General features: G+C 43.5%; 1 long non-coding RNA gene and 1 other non-coding gene across 2 annotated transcripts; both read left to right on the forward strand.

Moving 5' to 3' along the window:
* The first annotated feature begins 592 nt into the window (after positions 1–592).
* LOC148211367 (small nucleolar RNA R71) lies at positions 593–699 on the forward strand. Its single transcript, XR_015791159.1, has one exon. It is a non-coding gene; the product is annotated as a small nucleolar RNA R71 (small nucleolar RNA).
* An 8,197-nt stretch (positions 700–8,896) lies between these two features.
* LOC148211368 (uncharacterized) lies at positions 8,897–10,946 on the forward strand. Its single transcript, XR_015791039.1, has 3 exons — positions 8,897–9,553; positions 9,635–9,679; positions 10,722–10,946. It is a non-coding gene; the product is annotated as an uncharacterized LOC148211368 (long non-coding RNA).
* The last annotated feature ends 9,853 nt before the right edge of the window (positions 10,947–20,799 follow it).

The following is a 20,799-nucleotide window of genomic DNA, read 5'->3' on the forward strand; positions in this document are numbered from 1 at the left end:
AGGTGGAACATAGGGCTGCTTGTTCTGTTGGCTTTGCCCTTGATTAAAACCGCTCGAACCTCCTTGTCCTCCCCATGAGAAATTAGGGTGGTGCCTCCAACCTGGGTTGTAGGTGTTCGAATATGGGTTAAAGTTTCTATTGTTCCCATGTCCTACATAAAAAACAGAAGCAGGGTTATGTGGACAATTATCATAAATATGGTTTTCACTGCAAAATGAACAAATGAGATCGTTGACTTGGCAAACAGGGGCAGGAGTGCAATAATCCGACTGCACAGGTTGTATCGGCGTGGCTAATGGATTTTTTATTCCCAATGCCATCTCTTTCAGCCTCTGGTTCATTGTAACCATCTCTTTTTGCATCGAGGTCGCAATTTCTAGAGCCAAAACTCCAGCTGGATCTTGCTTCTTTGGTGCTGCCCTAGATCTTTGCGAACACCATAGTTCGTTATGTGAAGCTAAGTCATTTAGGATGTCAACTATCTCGTTGAATGTCTTCTTTGTAAAGGCTCCGTTGGCAGCATTGTTTAGCATCATCTTAGTAGGATGATCTAAGCCTCTAAAGAAATGTTCTATCTGGATGCATGCCGGCAAGCCATGGTTCGGACATTTCCTGATTAGTTCTTTAAATCTCTCCCACGCCTCGTGAACAGGTTCACGATCATACTGTCTAAAGGAGATGATCTCCTCTCTGATATCAGCGTGGCGAGTAGGTGGGAAGAATTTTGTTAAGAACTTCTCCACTAACGACCCCCATGTGGTGATAGATCCCGGTGGAAATGCATTGAGCCATGCTCTAGCTTGGTCCTTCAAAGAAAATGGAAAAAGTGTTAGTCTCAGAGCATCGTCTGTTATACCAGTTAATCGAAATGCATTTGCAATTTGAATGAATGATTTCAGATGATCATGTGGATCCTCATGTTCCTGCCCTCCAAAATGTCGAATTGTCTGCAACATTTGGAACATCATTGGTTTAAGCTCAAAGTTTGCGTGGGCTGGAATAGGGTTGACTATCCCTGAATCAAAGTTCTGAAAAGCCGTGGCGGCATATTCTCGCATTGCCACGTCTCTGTTGTCCGCCATCTGGATATGGTTGAATTCATCATTTCTTGCATGATCCCTCATATTACCGTTAACAGCAGGTGGATCAACCGGATCACGAGGTGGAATATCTGCCATTGATGTGCTCGTACTCTCTACCTCACTTTCAGGACTAATTTCACCTTCTCTCTCTTTTTGCTTTTCTAGTTGTTTTCGAAGTCTTTGCTCCTTTCGAGTTTTTCGAAGGGTCCGCTCAATCTCATGGTCAAGGGGTAGAAGAAAAGATCTTGTGCTCATGCACTTTAACTTACCCTTGTGAGATAAACGACCAAAAATATAGAACAAAAACGGTGGATGGAACTTACACCCAACAACAATTCACAAAAATAAAAACTAAAAGAATTTGAAAATAAATTTTAAAACTAAAGTCCCCGGCAACGGCGCCAAAAACTTGACTGGGTGTTTATGCTGAACGCACGCACTAAGCGTGGTAACAATTCTATAGATGCAAGCGTACACCTGTCAGAGTAATATAAAATGGATGGAGTATCCAAGTATCGATCCTCAAGGACTTCTAAATAATTTCCAAACTCTGAAGTTTTAAAGAATAATGAATGTTGAAATGAGTGATTCTTGTAAAATGGGAAGTGGTCACAAATAATGGTTTTGGATTTGGGATTTGGACTTATAATAATAAAACCTAGCCCGATTTACTTCAAGTTAGCCAACAAAGAATCAAGGACATGCTAAGGATAATATGCATTTTACTTTAGAAACTAACGACTACGCTTCTCACTTTACTTATGTCTAAGCAAGTTCAAAGTCCTAAGACATTCCCTAATATGTCTATTATGAGAGATATCTTAGTTTTAGGATGGAAATAGTCGCAACCTCGGGTTAAGGTCCTATGTCTAGGCTACTTAAGCGGAACCCTTATGTCTAAGGCGCTCCTCTCCTCGGTTTAACCACTCAACAATGCAAATAAGCAACCTTTTCAGTATTGATTTGTTAAGACTTACAGTGGCCTTCTCTAAACCCTAACTTTTTGGGAAAACATGTTGAGCAATGAGTGGAAAGCAAAAACACTACTTCTTAGCAACCCTTTTTAGAAATAAAAGGCTAACTATCTATAACCGGGCTAGAGACAGGAATTTAGAAAGACATTGAAGAAAATATAGCAAGTAAAATGGTTGAAATTGAAATGCATGTGTGAAAAATAAAAGTTAACTAACGGAGAGTTTTGCTCGGGATTGAGAGCTTCGCCCTTCTCTTTCAAGCAAGGGGGAGTGTCACGCGCTCTTTCCTCCAAAAACACAATTCTCTTAACTAAAAATAAAGTAAAGGCAAAGTAAAGATAAGCTAAGTGCTGGATTTTTATAAATTTGAATAGATAGAAAATAACTAAGTAACAACGGAAACAAAACAAAGCTCAATAAAGGAATGAAAAGTGCTCGGGATTTAAAAACTAAAAGCAACTAATGAAAGCAACTCAAAAGTACTTAGAAAGCAATAAAGAAACACTAAGAATGATCAAGAGAAGGAAGCACGACTTGATGAATTTGGTGGATAAGCTACTGGAATTTATAGTTGTGCAGAATTGGTTAGGTAGATCCTAAAACGCTGGTGGATCACCCATTTCCAACTCCTTTGACTGACCAAATCATGCTCAAACTGATAGTGGAACACTTCTTCTACACGTATGCATCGGTTGGAACCACCAAAACGCATCGGAAGATGCGTTTCATTAAGGGCAAAGTTGGAAGAAAACCAGGATTTCTGCAGCATACCAGGCGTCTAGCGCCTCCAATGAAGGTTTTTCCGTCTTGTTGCTTTTTTTGATTAATTTGCACTCCCAAATGGTCCTAAAATATCATAAATACAATATAAGCCAACCACAAACCATCATATATGAATTTTGCATGAATTGGAACTCAAACGACCGAGAAAAAGTCCGGAACAAAGTTAAAACATAGTAAAAACAGCATCTAAAACCTTCTTTTTACGCATGTAAACAAGCGTAATCACATAAGGTTCGATACTGCGATCAAATCTTATGGTTTTGACCAATACGTTGATGAGCCTTGTGTATACAAGAAGATCGTCAACAACACCGTAGCCTTCTTAGTGTGGTACGTGGATGATATCCTACTCATTGGGAATGATGTAGGATACCTCACTGACATAAAGAAGTGGCTAGCGACTGAGTTCCAAATAAAAGATTTGGGAGAAGCTCAGTATGTTCTTGGCATCCAAATTCTAAGGGATCGCAAGAACAGAACGTTAGCCTTGTCTCAAGCAACTTATATCGACAAGATGCTTGTTCGATATTCGATGCAGAATTCCAAGAAAAGTTTGTTACCCTTCAGGCATGGAATTCATCTGTCTAAGGAACAATGTCCTAAGACACCTCAAGAAGTTGAGGATATGAGACGTATACCCTATGTTTCAGCAGTAGGCAGCCTGATGTACGCTATGTTGTGCACGAGGCCTGACATTTGCTTTGCGGTAGGGATGGTCAGTAGGTACCAATCCAACCCAGGATATGATCACTAGACTGCTGTTAAGGGAATCCTCAAGTATCTTAGGAGAACGAGGGACTACAAGCTCGTGTATGGCGCTAAGGATTTGATCCTTACAGGATACACTGACTCCGACTTCCAAACAGACAAGGATTCAAGGAAATCCACGTCGGGGTCAGTATTCACTCTTAACGGAGGAGCGGTAGTTTGGCGAAGCATCAAACAAGGATGCATCGCAGACTCCACGATGGAGGCTGAGTATGTTGCAGCTTGTGAAGCAGCAAAAGAGGCGGTTTGGCTTAGAAAGTTCTTGACAGATTTGGACGTCGTTCCAAACATGAACTTGCCCATCACACTTTATTGTGATAACAGTGGTGCTGTGGCAGATTCTAAAGAACCTCGAAGCCATAAGAGAGGCAAACACATCGAAAGGAAGTACCACCTTATAGGGGAGATAGTGCAGCGAGGAGATGTGATTGTCACGAAGATCGCTACAGAGCACAATATTGCTGATCCTTTTACAAAGGCACTCACGGCTAAAGTGTTTGAGGGCCATCTAGAAAGTCTAGGTTTACGAGCTTTGTACAGTTAGTCTAGGGCAACTGGGAGAAATGTCATTGGGTATAGTGTATGCCCTAGTTTATTGTATTTTCCCTTTGCTTTATGATAATGTACACCCCACTCGAGTTTAGTTGAAGTGGGAGTTTGTTTGGTGTGTTGCCCTAAACTCGTAGTTTGTATTTTTGTAAAAACAAATATCTATTTAATAAAGTTTTATTCAATAAATTTGTTGTTGAATCATAACTTTACATTGTCCAAAATCCAATAAACTAAACATCCAAGGTTATTTTTTATGTAATCGGGACAGTATATATAGTGGGTATATAGTTGATATACGGGGTATATATTTGATATACCCCTGATATATGACTGGATAACATCCCGTGAATAACCTAAAAGGTCTATAGTATATGTAACGCTTCGACTCCCTCAGGTTAGTTGGTCTTGAATCAGGAGATCTTTCATTTAATATTGAATTGATTGTTAATTAAATTTATCTATATTTATCAAGCTCTAAAAAAAATTCAATTAAATTAATATTTATCGAACTTTGTATGTTGGGTCTTGTTTTAAGGGAATGGACTCCTTCTTCTTTGGGCTTGGATGGTTCGGCTTTCATGGAGGGAAAATTGGTTTTAAAACAAAACAAAAGGAAAGAATAAAAAAAAATAATATAAACAAAATAAAGAAAACCTATTTTTTCTTCTTCTTTCTTCAACCCAGCAGTCCCCCCCCCCCCCGATTTCTTCTTCTCCTTCTTCCCAACCCAGCCGCTCCTTTTTCTTGCAACTCCGAACAGCGGCGCGGCAACACCGAAGGGCGACGCGGCAACTCCGAACGGCGGCGCGAGACCCAGCCTCCCTCCTCCGGCGTTGTGCGACGTCGCGGCGGTTCTGCGCACGGATTCCACGAGCAGCAGCGACGGCCGGGCGCGATTCCTTGGGCGGCGTTCGAACAGCGGCGGCCGGCGACTCCCAGCGCTCCAGCGGCTGCGCTCCGTGACAAGTACAGCGGCGGCGCGGCCCCTCCTCGCAGCGGTGCACGATGGACGGCGGTACAGCAGCGAAACGGCGGCAGGATTGGTACGTTACAGCGGCGTTTAGGACGTTTGGCGGTGACCCATATCCGTTCGAAGCTCGATTTAGTCTACCCACACCTTGGCGAGTTAGATCTAGGTGATCCACATATATACGAAGTCGGTTTTGGTGGTAATGCGTCATTCGAACCCTTTTAGAGTTAATTTTGAAGGATAAATAGCGTATTAACGTGCTGTATTTTCTGTTTTGGTGTGCTTAGGGTGAGGTCGACACAAAACTTAAGGGCGAGGTTGTGGGTAAGTAGACAAGGGGCGTGTGCGTGTGTTAATGTATGCTCAATGGTCTCTAACGTGCTGATTTTTGTGATAATTAATGCTAATTCTGTGATGTCATTGTGCTAAATAATTTTCGTTGTGGTAGTCGATATACTTGGAATGGTGTTGGGTATTGGTCGATGAAAAATAGTGAGTTTTCTGCTTTGCTAAACTGTGAGTATTGCGGTGGTAATGTTTGTTGCCTGGATATGTATGTTTTATTCGGCGTGTTTAGTGAGCTATTAACCTTAGTAATACTTGTTAAATACTGATGTTGGATATTGAGCACGATTGGGTTATCATTTCGTTATTAAAAAGTTGATAAAGTTGTGAAAGCATGCTGAACTGTACTTGTGAGTTGAAAGATGCAGGGTTAGTGGTAAAAGAAAGTATATAGTAAGACTCTAGTGAAGGTTGGATTTTTGAAAGGAATGAAAGAGTGGGTGTCAGGGCCTCGGGTATAAATGGTCGGGGGCTGATACGTCACTAACGAAGTATCGAGGCCTCAGGTATAAATGGTCGAGGGTCGATACGAGGAGTCCTTTGGAGGAAAGACTATTGGGGCCTTGGGTATAAATGGTCAAGGGCCAATAGATGGTGAAGTCATCGGGGCCTCGGGTATAAATGGTCGAGGGCCGATGCTGCAGGGTCGGGCTCTGGGTATAAATGGTCAGGGGCCGACTCTACTCGAAGGAGATAGCTGTGGAAAGGTAGGATAACTATGATAAGCATAGAGGTACGGGTGATGTGAGGGAGACTGGGGGTTGGATGTTAACATGTTTCCTGGTTGTGGTTCTCACTAATATGTTACGAAATGTGTATATGTTTAAATGTATAATGTATTGAAAAGCATGATTATGAATGTTTCTTGATATAGTTGAGCATGACGTGTGTGTGTGTTGGTGCGGGCTACTTACGGAGTATATTTTATATGCTCACCCCCCCTCTACAAAGATTGTTTCAGGTGAAGGACTCGTGGGTGACCATGGTGATGGGACGGAGGAGACATAACGAGTGAGGACCATAGGCTGCTTAGTTACTCCTGTTTAGTTTAAGTCATTTGTTAAGGCCTTGTGTTATGGACGGTTTATTCGTATTTGAATAATTGTGGGATTTTTCCCTTGTTGTTAGTTTTCACTTCGGGATAGGTGCCTATTTGAGTTTTATTCCATTTATTTAGATTCATATAGATTGAGAAATAAACTTGCCTCGTGAAGTGGTTCACGAATGTTGTTGAATGTTATTCTATGAGATTGATTTATCGCTAAATTAATGAGGATTGGAACTTGATTTTATATATTTGTTTGCATAGGAAGTTGGCAGGGTGTAGTCGGGGTTAAATTTAATTAGTTGAATGTGACCTAGAGGTGTGCGGGAAATTCTGGGTCGTTACAGTTTATGGATAAGGCTGGGTACCTTATCTTGGCAACACTATGAATACGGCCTACTCTGTAAAGGTTACAGACGACTCGATCCAGGTCGTTCGTGTGGAGACATGCGAGTGGGGGTATCCTGTACGATGAGTTTGTATAAGACCGGACCGCGAAATAGGCAATCTTTAGGTGTAACACCGTTAACTAATAGATTGCAATTTCTTAGGATGACCAAGCAACTCATTCTCAATCCTGAGTGAGTTATGGACTCCTGCCCGTGAGGGCTCGTCCTTTGATCTGTATGGGTAAGAGTGGCTCGAGTCGCCGACTCAACATTCCTACCATTTTGGGGACGAGACCGAGTGGGGAGTTGGGAACATAACTTCACAAGAGTGAATTCACTCCTCCCCGACTTTAGGGGAGTAGATGAGTGTTCCCTTAAATGCTGACTCCGGGACTTGAACAAGGGACCCCACCCTCTCATTGGTCGAGAGGGACTTCCGGTTATTGGTTGGACCATAACCGGGTTGTTCATTAGAGGAGCAGTGGTGTTTAAGGAGTAAGATGTAACTCAGGGGTAAAACGGTAATTTGACCCAACTTGAGTTACGAACAATCGTGAAGGATTGACTCATCATTTATGGTCGTATATCCGTGGACACGAAAACGTTCTGCTGTGAGAAGAGTGCAACTGCGGTTCTTTAGTGGAATGACCCGTAGTTAACGAATCTTGATTAACTCGGTCAATGAGTTTGACCGATTAATCTCGCATCGTTAGAGCTTCTGATCTGTAGGTCCATTAAGTCCCCTTGCTAGCTCATAACGGGTACAACGAGGATCAAGGTTTTGGAAGAATTTGAAATGTTCAAATTACATAAGGGATTATATGTATATTGATACATTATAATATATATAGTTAATTATAAATTAAAACTATATATTATGAGAGAAATTATTTGAATGAGATTCAAATAAAATTAATATGAATAAGATTATATTAAAACTATAGGTTAAAAATAATATGCATAAGATGTACATTAGAACTATAGGTTATACGTGAGAAATGTTATAGAATATGATTCTATTTTTATGATAAATAATTAAGTGTTAATTATTTATTTGATTTATATATATATATATATATATTAATTATTGATCCAATCAATAATTAATAATTATTTATTAATTAATATGATTAATTAATAAATTAATTTTATATTTTAATTATTATATATATATATTATATATATATATATATTAATTATTTATATAAATATATATATATTATTAATATTAGTAATATTAGTAATATTAAACTCCCCTGCAAAATTGCAGGGGAGTGGGAGGTTAGTGTGACGTGGGGAGTTACCCCACGTCACTGTTTTGTTTTCTTTGCAGTTCTGAAAAAAAAAGACAGAATACAGAACATAGCAAGGTCTCCTCCCAGTTTTCTCTCAATCAAGCTCTCCCTTAACTCTCCCTAACATTCAAAACAAGTTGCTCCCACCAGCACGATCCCGAGACCCAAGAGGATAGCGAGGACGACATAGTGGTGGTGTTCGAGAGAAACTCGTTGAAGAAACATTCTTCAAAGGTAGAATTTCCCCTGTATTTTTCTTCTGTAAAATTCGATTTTGTATCCCGAAAAACAGCAACGAAAATCCGTTTCCGCTCCGTAATTCACATCCCTTCACTAATAGCTAATATAAAGAGGTGTCACACAATGGCTTAAACCTGAGCTCTTAAATTGTTCACTTCGAGGATGGACAAATAATGGAAATAGAGGTTTATGACACAAACTTGAAGTTTCTTTTTCATAATGACATGCTCATCTAGGAAAAAATCCAAATCTCTACAGTAAGAAGACACAGTATGTAGTCTTTTGAATTGTAACGCCCCGAGTCCCTCAGGTTAGTTAGTCTCGAATCAGGAGATTTTTCATTTAATTTTTAAATTAATTGTTAATTAAATTTATACATATTTATCGGGCTCTAAACTCTAATTAAATTTATATTTACCGGACTTCGTGTAGTGGGTCTTGTTTTTAGATGGAATGGATTTCTTTTCTCTTGGGCTTGGACTTGTTGGGCCTTTATTGGGTTAAGTTGGTTTTAAAACAAAGGAAAAGAGGAAAAAGAAAACAAAAAGGACTTCATCTTCTTCTTCTCTCCTCCCTTGTTGCCCTAGCCGTCACCCACCCCTCTTCTTCTTCTTGTACACCGGCGACCACACCTCACGGCGGCGACGGAAGCGGCGGGGCCTCCTCGAAACAGCAGCAGCGGCGGCCGGCGACCACGTCCGTAGCAGCAGCAGCAGCAGCGGCGCGACTTCGACCGGAACAGCAGCGGCTACGCGATTTCCTTCGGCGACGTGTTCTCCGGCGAACGACCCAGCGTCCTCCACGAACCCCAGCGGTCTGCAACGAACCAGCACCGCTCGCTACAGCGTTCCTTGCGGCGGCGCACGGCGAACGGGTCAGATCCGGGGCGAACCGGTGGCGTACGGCGAACGGGTCAAATCCGCGGCGAACCTCGACGACCTGCTGCTACGATCCGACGAACAGCAACTCCAGCGGCGGGATTTGTGCGTTACAGCAGCGTTTAGGACGTTTGGCGGTGACCCACATCCGTTCGAAGCTCGATTTAGGCTACCCACACCTTGGCGAGCTAGATCTAGGTGACCCACACCTATACGAAGTCGGTTTTGGTGGTAATGAGTCATTTGAACCCTTTTAGAATTGATTTCGAAGGCTAAATAGTGTACGTAACTTGCTGTATTTTTCTGTTTGAGTGCTTAGGTGTGAGGTCGACGCAAAACTTAAGGGCGCGGTTGTGAGTAAGTAGACAAGGGGCGTGTGCGTGCGTTAATGTATGTTAAATGGTCTCTAATGTGCTGGTTTTGTGGCGTTTAATATTAATTTTGTTACGTCATTGTGCTAAATAACTCTCGTTATGTTAATGCTTTGCTAAACTGCTGAGTATTGCTGTGGAAATGTTTGTTGTCTGAATATGCATGAGTTGTTCGGCGTGCCTTGTGTGTTATTATACTTAGTGATGCTTAGTGAATATTGATGCTGGATATTAAGTGTTTTGGGTGAACTATGTCGGACTCCAATGGTTTAAAATTTGTTTGGTTATGCTTTGTTGCGACGAAACTCATTGTGGAGCCGTTGTTAAGAAAAGTTATATTATGAGAGCATGATTGGTTTATTATTTCATTATTAGAATGTTGTTTATGTTGTGGAAGCATGCTGAATTGTGTTTGTGAGTTGAAAGATGCAGGGGTAACGGCTTAAGAAAGTATACAGTAAGACTCTGGTGAGAGTTGGATTCTTGGAGAAAATGAATGAGTGAGTGTCAGGGCCTCGGGTATAAATGGTCGGGGGCTGATACGTCACTAATTGAGTATCGAGGCCTCGGGTAAAAACGGTCGAGGGTCGATACGATGAGTCCTTTGGGAAATAAGGCTATTGGGGCCTTGGGTAAAAATGGTCAAGGGCCAATAGATGGTGAAGTCATCGGGGCCTCGGGTAAAAATGGTTGAGGGTCGATGCAGCAGTGTCGGGGCTCTGGGTAAAAATGGTCAGGGGCCGACTCTACTCGAAGGAGTTAACTGTGGAAGGCTAGGATAGCTATGATAAGCGTAGAGGTACTTGAGATGTTAGGGAGACTGGAGGTTGGTAGTTAACGTGTTCCTGGTTGTGGTTGTCACCAAATTTTATGGAACGTGTCTATGTTTGAATGCATAATGTGATGAAAGGCATGACTATGAATGTTTCATGATTTAGTTGAGCATGATGTGTGTGTGTTGTTGGTGAGGGCTACTTATGGAGTATATTTTATATACTTACCCCCCCCCCCTACAATGATTGTTTCAGGTGAAGGACTCGTGGGCGACCATGGTGATGAGACGGAGGAGACATGACGAGCGAGGACCATAGGCTGCTTAGTCACTCTTGCTTAGCTTAAGTTATTAGTTAAGACCTTATGTTATGGTCAATAAACTATTTGTTCGTATTTGAATAATTGGGAGGTTCCCACTTGTTATTGATTTTATTTCAGGATAGGTGTCTATCTTAGTTCTCTACCATTCATTGAGTTTTGCCTAGCTTGAATAATAAAAATTGCCCCGTGAGGTTGTCCACGGATGTTGTTGATTGATATTCTATGAAATTGATTTATTATTGAATTGACCAGAGGTGGAACTTGATTTTATATAATTGTTGCATAGGGAGTTGGCATCATGCGTTTGGGGTTAAGTTTAATCAGTTGGGTAGTTAACGTGACCTAGAAGTGTGGGGGAAATCTTGAGTCGTTACATGAATTTTGATGATTCATCTTGGAATTAAAGAATTCATTAGCTGAACAAAGATGACAAAAATATCAGTAATAATCAGTCAAACTTTTCATGAACAAAGCTAACAAAAGTATCGAAATATATGTCAACCACTAAATATCCCATGGAAAAGATAAGATAAGATGTTTTGAATAGGTCTTACAAAGTTCATTGGTGCATCGATGATAGCTATGTACATGCAGATACATGAAGAATCTTCATGTTTCGCGTTAGGATATAACGTATACCTCCTTCAACAAAACTATATTTTACACTAACGCTATAGTATTTTCTTATAAGAAACGGTCATTCAATCCGTTATATATTTCCACATTGTAGAAATGTTTCACTTCAATACTGCATTCCTCCAATAAATGCAATTATTAGAAAATTACGACTCAAATCAAGTTACAAACTAAAAAATACATACAAGCAAATTGCTAGGAAATGTAATACCTTCTGGTCTAGATGAGACAATTCCCACGATTGAATGAGTGGTACATATGAGTATGTATAAACCAAATTGTTTTTAAAATATAGCGCAACACCATGATTTTAAGAACTTAGGTCAAAATCACTAGACAGATAATTTGTGTACCATACATATGAATAATTTACAGCAACTATTGCAGATCTAAAACATTATAGAATTTGGCTGGCGTTATGCTGAACGCACGTACTAAGCGTGGTAACAATTCTATAGATGCAAGCGCACACCTGTCAGAGTAATATAAAATGGATGGAGTATCCAAGTATCGATCCTCAAGGACTTCTAAATAATTTCCAAACTCTAAAGTTTTAATGAATAGTGAACGTTGAAATGAGTGATTTTTGTAAAATGGGAAGTGGTCAGCAAGTAAAATGGTTGAAATTGGAATGCATGTGTGAACAACAAAAGTTAACTAACGGAGAGTTTTTATCGGGATTGAGAGCTTCGCCCTTCTCTTTCAAGCAAGGGGGAGTGTCACGTGCTCTTTCCTCCAAAAACACGACTCTCTTAACTAAAAATAAAATAAAGGCAAAGGGAAGATAAGCAAAGTGCTGGATTTTTATATATTTGAATAAGTAGAAAATAACTAAGTACAAATGGAAACAAAACAAAGCTCAATAAAGGAATGTAAAGTGCTCGGGATTTAAAAACCAAAAGCAACTAATGAAAGCAACTCAAAAGTACTTAGAAAGCAACAAAGAAACACTAAAAATGATCAAGAGAAGGAAGCAAGGCTTGATGAATTTGGTGGAGAAGCTGCTGGAATTTATAGCTGTGCAGAATTGGTTAGGTAGATCCTAAAACGATGGTGAATCACCCATTTCCAACTCTTTTGACTGACCAAATCATGCTCAAACTGATAGTGGAACACTTCTTCTACACGTATGCATCGGTTGGAACCACCAAAACGCATTGGAAGATGCGTTTCATTCAGGGCAAAGTTGGAAGAAAAACTGTTTTCTACAGCCTTCCCAGGCGCCTGGCGCCTCCCATGTAGGTTTTTCCGACTTTTTGCTTCTTTTGATTAATTTGCACTCCCAAATGGTCCTAAAATGTCATAAATACAATATAAGCTAACCATAAACCATCATATATGAATTTTGCATGAATTAGAACTCAAACGACCGAGAAAAAGTCCGAAACAAAGTTAAAACATAGTAAAAACAACATCTAACCAATTCAGTCAGGGTACGACCTATAGTGCCGAGCTGAGCTAATACAAAGTCCGTAACAGTGTCCCTTCCGTACCCGACAACACACCGCGATTTTAGGGTTTGTCAGAACCCCTGTCGGGCCCAGTTTCTATAAATAGAAACCTTTGCCTTAAATGCAAGGTACGCAATCCTAAGTAGACTCGGCAAGTTAGCTCGGACTAGAACTAACTTGCTCGTCGGAGTGCTAACTTTGTTTTGCAGGTTTCAAGAAGTGTTTAGGGAAAGGTGCAGGACCGTTGGCCATAGCTCGTCCTGAGCATACCGATCTAAATCGTGTCCGAGCTCATTCAATTCCGGGGCTCAAACATCTGGCGCCGTCTGTGGGGATCGACATATCTAGAAGTCGGCCTCGCCTTTCGCAATCTGAGCCAATGGCCCAAACCCGCTCCCAGCAGTCACGATCTCAACTTTCGCCTATTCGCTCTCCGATGAGGGATGCTGTCACTGTAACGCCCCAGGAATTTCACCATTTCAAAACAGGGACCGTTACTAAGCCTACCTAAAATTTTCACATAAACAAGAGAATTTTCTTCACAACAACACTAAGCAATAAAACTACTGCGCTTCTGCTGCGCTACTCTGATTTCCAACACTCACGAGAGCTTGAACAATTAGAACAACAACACCAATGTTTTAAGAGAAACTCACATCCTATACAGATAAACCATTTAATACCGACTTCACATTAACCAAACCCTTCAAGGAAACCTTACTAACTATAAACCATCCACTAAATGAATATTAACATCTCGAAAGGCAATGAAGCAAAAGCTAATTCAAGTACGATCAACTTAAACAAATGTATTCATAAATATCCTCAGTGGATTACAATCCCGTAGTTCAAGAGGCTAACAAAATTAATACTCTAAAAGAACAATGAATCGGCAACCTTACGACATCCTTTAGACAATCAAACTAAACAAAACCAACCACTACCAACTCAACTACAACATTAAATGGCCACAACTATCCTAAGTAAAAGAAATTAATTGCACACAGCATAGCTAATGGTCTTTCCGATCAAGCCTCCTTTTTGCCATCACCATCCCAGGAGCTAGCTCGATACCTGCGAACTGGAGGGGAAAAAGAGGGATGAGTACAACCACAGTACTCAGTAAGCAACCCTTATTTGAAGGGTCACGCACAAACAGCATACTTATCAAGGAACAACGTGTCATGCTTATTAAAGAATCAACACACACACATCATGCTCAACCAAATCATGAAACATTCACAGTCATGCCTTTCATCACATTATGCATTCAAACATAGACACATTCTATAAACTTCGGTGACAACCACAACCAGTAACACATTAACTACCAACCTCTAGTCTCCCTAACATCTCAAGTACCTCTACGCTTATCACAGCTACTCTAGCCTTCCACAGTTAACTCCTTCGAGCAGAGTCGGCCCCTGACCATTTATACCCAGAGCCCCGACCCTGCAGCATCGGCCCTCGACCATTTATACCCGAGGCCTCGATGTCTTACAATCTATTGGCCCTTGACCATTTATACCCAAGGCCCCAATAGTTCTCCTTTCAAAAGACTCATCGCATCGACCCCCGACCATTTATACCCGAGGCCTCGACGCTCATCTTTGTCCAATATTGGCGTATCAACCCCCGACCATTTATACCCGAGGCCTCGATACCCAATTAGTGACGTATCAGCCCTCGACCATTTATACCCGAGGCCCTGACACTCACCCATTCACTTCGTAACTTTCATAACTCCACATATCATTTCTAGCCTCCAACCAGGATTTCAGTACTACTTCCCCAATAACACCAACCACCACAAAGCCCAACAACAACACAACCACTAGTAAGATTTCAATGCATCACGGGTTTCAATAACACAAAGTTTGACAACAACCAACCTGCTCACAGCATAGCGCACACAAAGCTTCAATAAACAACCCTATGACATTCTTCACATAACATGCTTTTCACAACATAACAAATCCTAATCACTTCCAACCAACCATACAATATCAACAAGTTCCTAAAGTTGCGGACAACAAACATGAATACCAGTCATATACATATCCAATACATAAAATAACCGCAAGTTACAATAACAGCATCGACCTCACAAACCTGTCCAACAATTAAAATAATAAGAGAAACATGTTTATAATGTAAAATCAGCAAGAACAATTTCTATTAACACACATCAACGCACACACCCACCCCCGTGCTACTTACTTTGTTATGTCCCAAAATTCTCATAAGAGTCCTACTTGCTACTACGTCATGCCTCATGCATCAACAATCTCATAACAGTCCAATATGCGATACACCAAAATGATCAGATGTAAAAGCCAATCAATCTAAAATAGTCCAACATGATCCAACAGCTCCAGCAGGCATCGTTCACAGAAAAAGCACAATCCACAACTTAACCAAAATATAATTGATAAATACCCAGCATATATCAAACACAACCGATTTCTCATAAATATTCAATACGCTTTCGAAACAACATATTATAGTACCAGTATACAAATTTCATCATGAAAACCAATTAGAACATAATAGCACTTCAATCATAGTCATCCAGGATTACCTGGCTACAATTTATTCACACAACCACATACTTTTCCCAAGATATATCAACGGTTTTATCAACAATGACGTTTACTAAATGATAACAACGACAAGCGACATGCAAGTATCACACATGGGCACACGAGCAAACAACCATATCATATCAGCACACAACAACCAATCCCTCCAGTAAGAAACTACTTACAACAAAGTTCTAATGCGCTACCAAGTTCACCGAAGGGTTCCTAAATCCAAAAGCAAACCAAACTTGATTAGAAATCATGTTAGAAACACTTAGTTTGCATCGAAAGTGAGTTTAGATGATCTGATACCTACTATCTCACCATAAAACCTCTTGGGTAAGGAGTGGGTCGACGTCAAAACAGTGTCGGAGGGGATGGGTAACTCAAATCAAGCTTCGTTTGGGTGTGGGTCAATGCCAAAATGTATCGGAATGAAGACGTCTTCGTGAATCTGCTACTGTTCGCGTCGGATTGCAAAAAGAACGAGTCGCCGGAGCTGCTGTTCGTCGAAGGCAGCCGTTGGGAGTTGCGCACGTCGCCGGGGTTGAGGTTGTAGCAGCAGGTCGTCGGGACCGCCGTGGAGATGTTGTTGCGCTGCCGGATCCGACCCGAGCTTGTCACCGACCGTCGAACTCCAACAGACCCGTTCAGATGGGGCTGAAATCGCGTGGGTCGTCGCGGATCTGAGGAACGCGGCCGCCATGGGAAATCGGACACCGTCGTTCGTGCGCCGCCGCGAGCTGCTGCGGGAGGACGCCAGCGTGGAGCTCACTGCTGCTGCTGTGCTGCTTCGCTGGAGAAGAAGGAGCCGCCGGCTGGAATGCTCCAAGAAGAAGAAGAAGAAGTTTGGGGGGGGGGGGGGGGGGGGGCTGTCAGCTTGGGTGGGGATGAAGAAGAAGAAGAAGAAGACCTAGGGTTTGTTTTAATCTCCTTTTCTTTTGTTTGTTTTATTTATTTTACATTTAAACCAAAAAAAAAAACCCACATTCCCAATTTTTTTTTCTAAAGAATCCTCTTAATTAGTTTTAAAAAAGAAAAGCCCAACTCCCAATTCCAATGGAAAGCCCATGGGCTAGAGGAAACTAGAATTATATTTTCAAATAGTTCTAACGGCCCAAAACAAGAAACCCGAAATCTCACGTTAGTTGTTAAAATAAAACTCACAATAATTCGAGATAAAATAATTAACTTCAACTCTAAGACCCAAGAATAATCATTCAAAGAAAAGTATAATTTATGAAGGAAAATCCTAAAACCCCTGAATTTAAGATTTAACTAAAAAAAATCTCCTACACAGGTCGAGAACTTAAATTATCTTAATCCAATGAAATTAAGCTTAATTATAATTTAGCCAAAAAATAGAATTTCAAAGTTAGAAGATCGAAGAATTAAAGTTATCAGCTTAGGGAAAAATCCAAAGACACTGTTTATCTCTTAGAATAAACGAGTCAGAGAACGCGGGGCGTTACAATCACTTCCCGAGCCCATCCTCGACTCACGTGGGACTCCTGTCATCAAACAACGACCCCAGGCGGGGGAGGTCAAGGAGAATGGAGGTCGGCCGGCCACATCCGATCCAATAGCAGTCCGGGACTTCCACCTCGCCTCAGATCAGTGCCCGCCACTGCAACCTCAGAGGAACAGGTTGCCGCCCCGTGCACCTCGCCTCCACGGTTGGGGAAACACAGGTGCGCCCTCCGGGGCAAGTGCCGGGGCAGGCGTGGACCCCGTCATGGTAGCCAATCTGATCGCCGAGCTCACGGAAGTCAAGGCGAGGCTCGAGGCGATCGAGAAAGGCAGCGAGGTGTCCAGCTCTTCCGTCTCCAGGGATCTCATCCGAGGAAAGGGACCGATGCATCCGACCCAAAGAACGGAGTATCAGTTTCGACCTCGCAGGGAGGCACGAGCTGGAACACCCTCTCGAAAGCCACAACGGGTGAGGACAGGCAGTGCCGTGGGAGCACAGGTGCACGACAACCCTCGGCAGGACGATCGGGTCGAGGGCCGACGCCCGAGGATCCGACCAATCCGGACTCCCTTGGCATCTTTCGATAACTCCAATGCCCATCAGGGCCGAGGTGCCGAGACACCGAGGCGACGAGTAGTGGCACCCGAAGATCGGGAGTATTTGGTTGACGATGAGGAGGAAAGCCCAATGGTCGACGTTCAAGAGAGGTCCTCCCACGCCGACCATTCGTTTCGGTCTGAAGTAGACCTCCTCCGGGATCAGTTTCAGAAGAGATAGAAGATCTTAAGCAGTGGTGCAGGCCTGTAGACCCACATCGCGTGGCCGAGCAAGAGGAACCACCTTTCTCCCAAGCGATCCTGGACGCACCTATTCCACCGAGGTTCAAGGCTCCGGTCATGAGTTCTTACGACGGGTCGGAGATCCGATCTCCTACGTAGAGGTGTTCGAGGGGAAGATGGATTTCCTTGCCGCGAGCGACGCCATGAAGTGTCGAGCATTTCAAATAGCCTTGGAAGGCTCAGCAAGATTGTGGTACCGACAGTTGAAGCCACGATCCATCGACAGTTATCAACAGCTGAGAAGGTTGTTCATCAACCAGTTCTCAGCTCGGCAGTTGTTGAAGTTGCCACCCTCTCACCTTGGAACAGTGAAGTAACGGGACAATGAATCCTTGACGGAGTACATCGCTCAGTTCATGGACGAGCATGTCAAAGTGGTAAGTTGCACTGATGACATCGCCATGATGTACTTCACCACGGGTCTGAACGACAGGAACCTGACGATAGAGTTCGAAAGTCGACCGCCGGCCTCCCTGAACGAGATACTCGCTAGAGCTCGCCAGTACATCGACGACTTGGAATTGTGGAAGGCCAATGGAGCTCGGCGGAGCAACCGTGGTAATGATCGAGACCAAAGGTCCCCTCCTCTCAAGAAGCCGCGCAGCAATGGTTGGAGCTCGTCTCGGCAGACCGACGACAGTAAGAATAGAGGTCGTCGAGACGAGAAAGCCCCTTCAGACCGTCGAGGGCCGAAGTTCGACAAGTTCACTCCGTTGAATGCCACAATTGCGGAGATCTACGCGGCGGCCGAAGACACCGACCTGGAGGCGCTTTTCGCAGCCCCAGAAGCGACCTCCAGGGAAACGAGACAAGCGGCTCTACTGCCGATTCTACAAGGATCATGGCCACGACACCTCACGCTGTTTCCACTTGAAGGAGTAGGTCGAGGATCTGATCCGGAGGGGTTACCTGAAAAAATACGTCGGCAGGCGTGAAAGGGCGGAGCCAGAGGGGTCGGTTCAGGAGGACAAGCGAGAGAAATCGCCCCCGCCGAGACGGAAGGAAGATCGTCCCGCCGTTATAAATACCATCCATGGGGGCCCGAGTGGGGGACAGTCGGGGCAGAAGAGAAGCTCTGGCTCGGGAAGCAGCACACGAGGTCTGTACCTTGTACCCCAAGGAGCCTGTGATGCCGATCTTATTCGACGACCAAGACGGCGAAGGAGTGCACATGCCCCATAACGACGCCTTAGTAATCGCCCCACTCATAGATCACGTGAAGGTGAGAAGAGTTCTTATCGACGGTGGAGCATCGGCCAACATCTTATCGTTTTCAACCTACGCGGCCCTAGGGTGGGAGAGGAAGCACTTGAAGCTTAGCCTGACACCTTTGGTCGGTTTTGCAGGGGAGTCAGTCAGCGCGGAAGGATGTGTCTTGCTCCCTGTTACCATTGGCGAGGGAGATCAACAAGTGACTAAAGTTGCGGAATTTGTCGTGATAGATCGGAGCTCTGCATACAACGCCATAATTGGTCGGCCCTTAATTCATGATCTCGGGGCAGTTCCATCTACTTACCACCAGGTCTTGAAGTATCCCACCTCGGCCGGAGTTGCGACAGTCCGGGGTGAGCAGAAGACGTCCAGAGAATGCTACGCCGCTGCGATGAAGGGAACAGCCATTTGTGCGGTGGTCACGAGCGCGCCCAAGCCATATGCCGAGGAGTCAGAGTTGAGCCACGGAACCCCGGCTAAAGAGCTAGAACTTGTCCCGCTGCTGGGGCCAGAAAAGCAGGTCAGCATCGGCAGCAGACTGGGGGCCGAGGTGAAAGAAGAGCTCGTCGGTTTTCTGAAAGCAAATGCCGACGTTTTCGCATGGTCTCATGACGACATGCCGGGCATAGACCCAAGTATAATGGTGCATAAACTTAATGTAGATCCTAGCTATAGGCCTGTGAAGCAAAAACGTCGGCCTGTCGACGCTGAGCGAAGCAATGTAATTTGTAAAGAAGTCGAGCAATTGCTACGAGCTAAATTCATAAGAGAAGTTCATTACCCCGCGTGGCTATCTAATGTAGTTTTAGTTAAAAAGCTCAACGGCAAGTGGCGCGTCTGTATTGACTTTACGAGCCTAGCGTGCCCGAAAGACAGTTTTCCCCTACCTCGAATAGATCAGCTCGTCGACGCAACGGCAAGGCATGAGCTCCTCTCCTTCATGGATGCCTACTCCGGGTACAATCAGATTCAGATGCATGTGCCTGACCAAGAACATACCGCCTTTGTCACTGACGAAGAGCTGTATTGCTACAACGTCATGCTCTTCGGTCTAAACAATACCGGGGCGACCTACCAGCGGATGGTCAACATGATGTTCGCCAAGCAGATTGGACGCAACATGGAGGTATATGTAGACGACATGTTGGTAAAAAGTAAGCAGACGAGCTCCCACTTAGCCGACCTGGCAGAGGCCTTCGACGTGCTTCGGATGTATCAGATGAAGCTCAACCCGAGCAAGTGCGCCTTTGGGGTCTCGTCAGGAAAGTTCTTCGGGTTCATGGTCCACGAACGCGGAATTGAAGCAAATTCGGACAAGATAAAGGCAGTCCTCGAGATGGAAGCACCGAGGAATGTTAAACAGCTGCAAAGGTTGAACGGCCGACTGGCAGCCTTGAATCGCTTTGTGTCTCGTTCCACGGACAAGTGCCACCCTTTCTTCCAAATACTAAGGAAAAAGAGTCGGTTTGAATTGACCGACGATTGCGAAGTTGCGCTTCGGCAGTTGAATCAATACCTCAGCTCGGCTCCCTTGTTGTCAAAGTCGCTGCCTGGCGATGTACTCTACCTGTACCTAGCAGTGTCGGAGAATGCAGTGAGCTCAGTACTTGTCAGGGAGGCGGAAGGGCGGCAGAGCCCTGTTTACTACACGAGCAAATCATTGACCGAGGCCGAGGCACGTTACCCCTATGTTGAGAAGCTGGCCCTAGCCTTGGTAACCTCGGCGCGACGCCTACGACCATACTTCCAGGCACACAAAATAATCGTTCCGACAAACTTCCCCTTGAGGCAGATTTTCTACAAGCCCGAAACGTCGAGTC

The sequence above is a fragment of the Momordica charantia genome (genome assembly GCF_013281855.1).
Source record: "Momordica charantia cultivar OHB3-1 chromosome 5 unlocalized genomic scaffold, Mcharantia_2.0 BLBB01000005.1, whole genome shotgun sequence".
In the NCBI taxonomy this organism is placed as follows: Eukaryota; Viridiplantae; Streptophyta; class Magnoliopsida; order Cucurbitales; family Cucurbitaceae; genus Momordica; species Momordica charantia.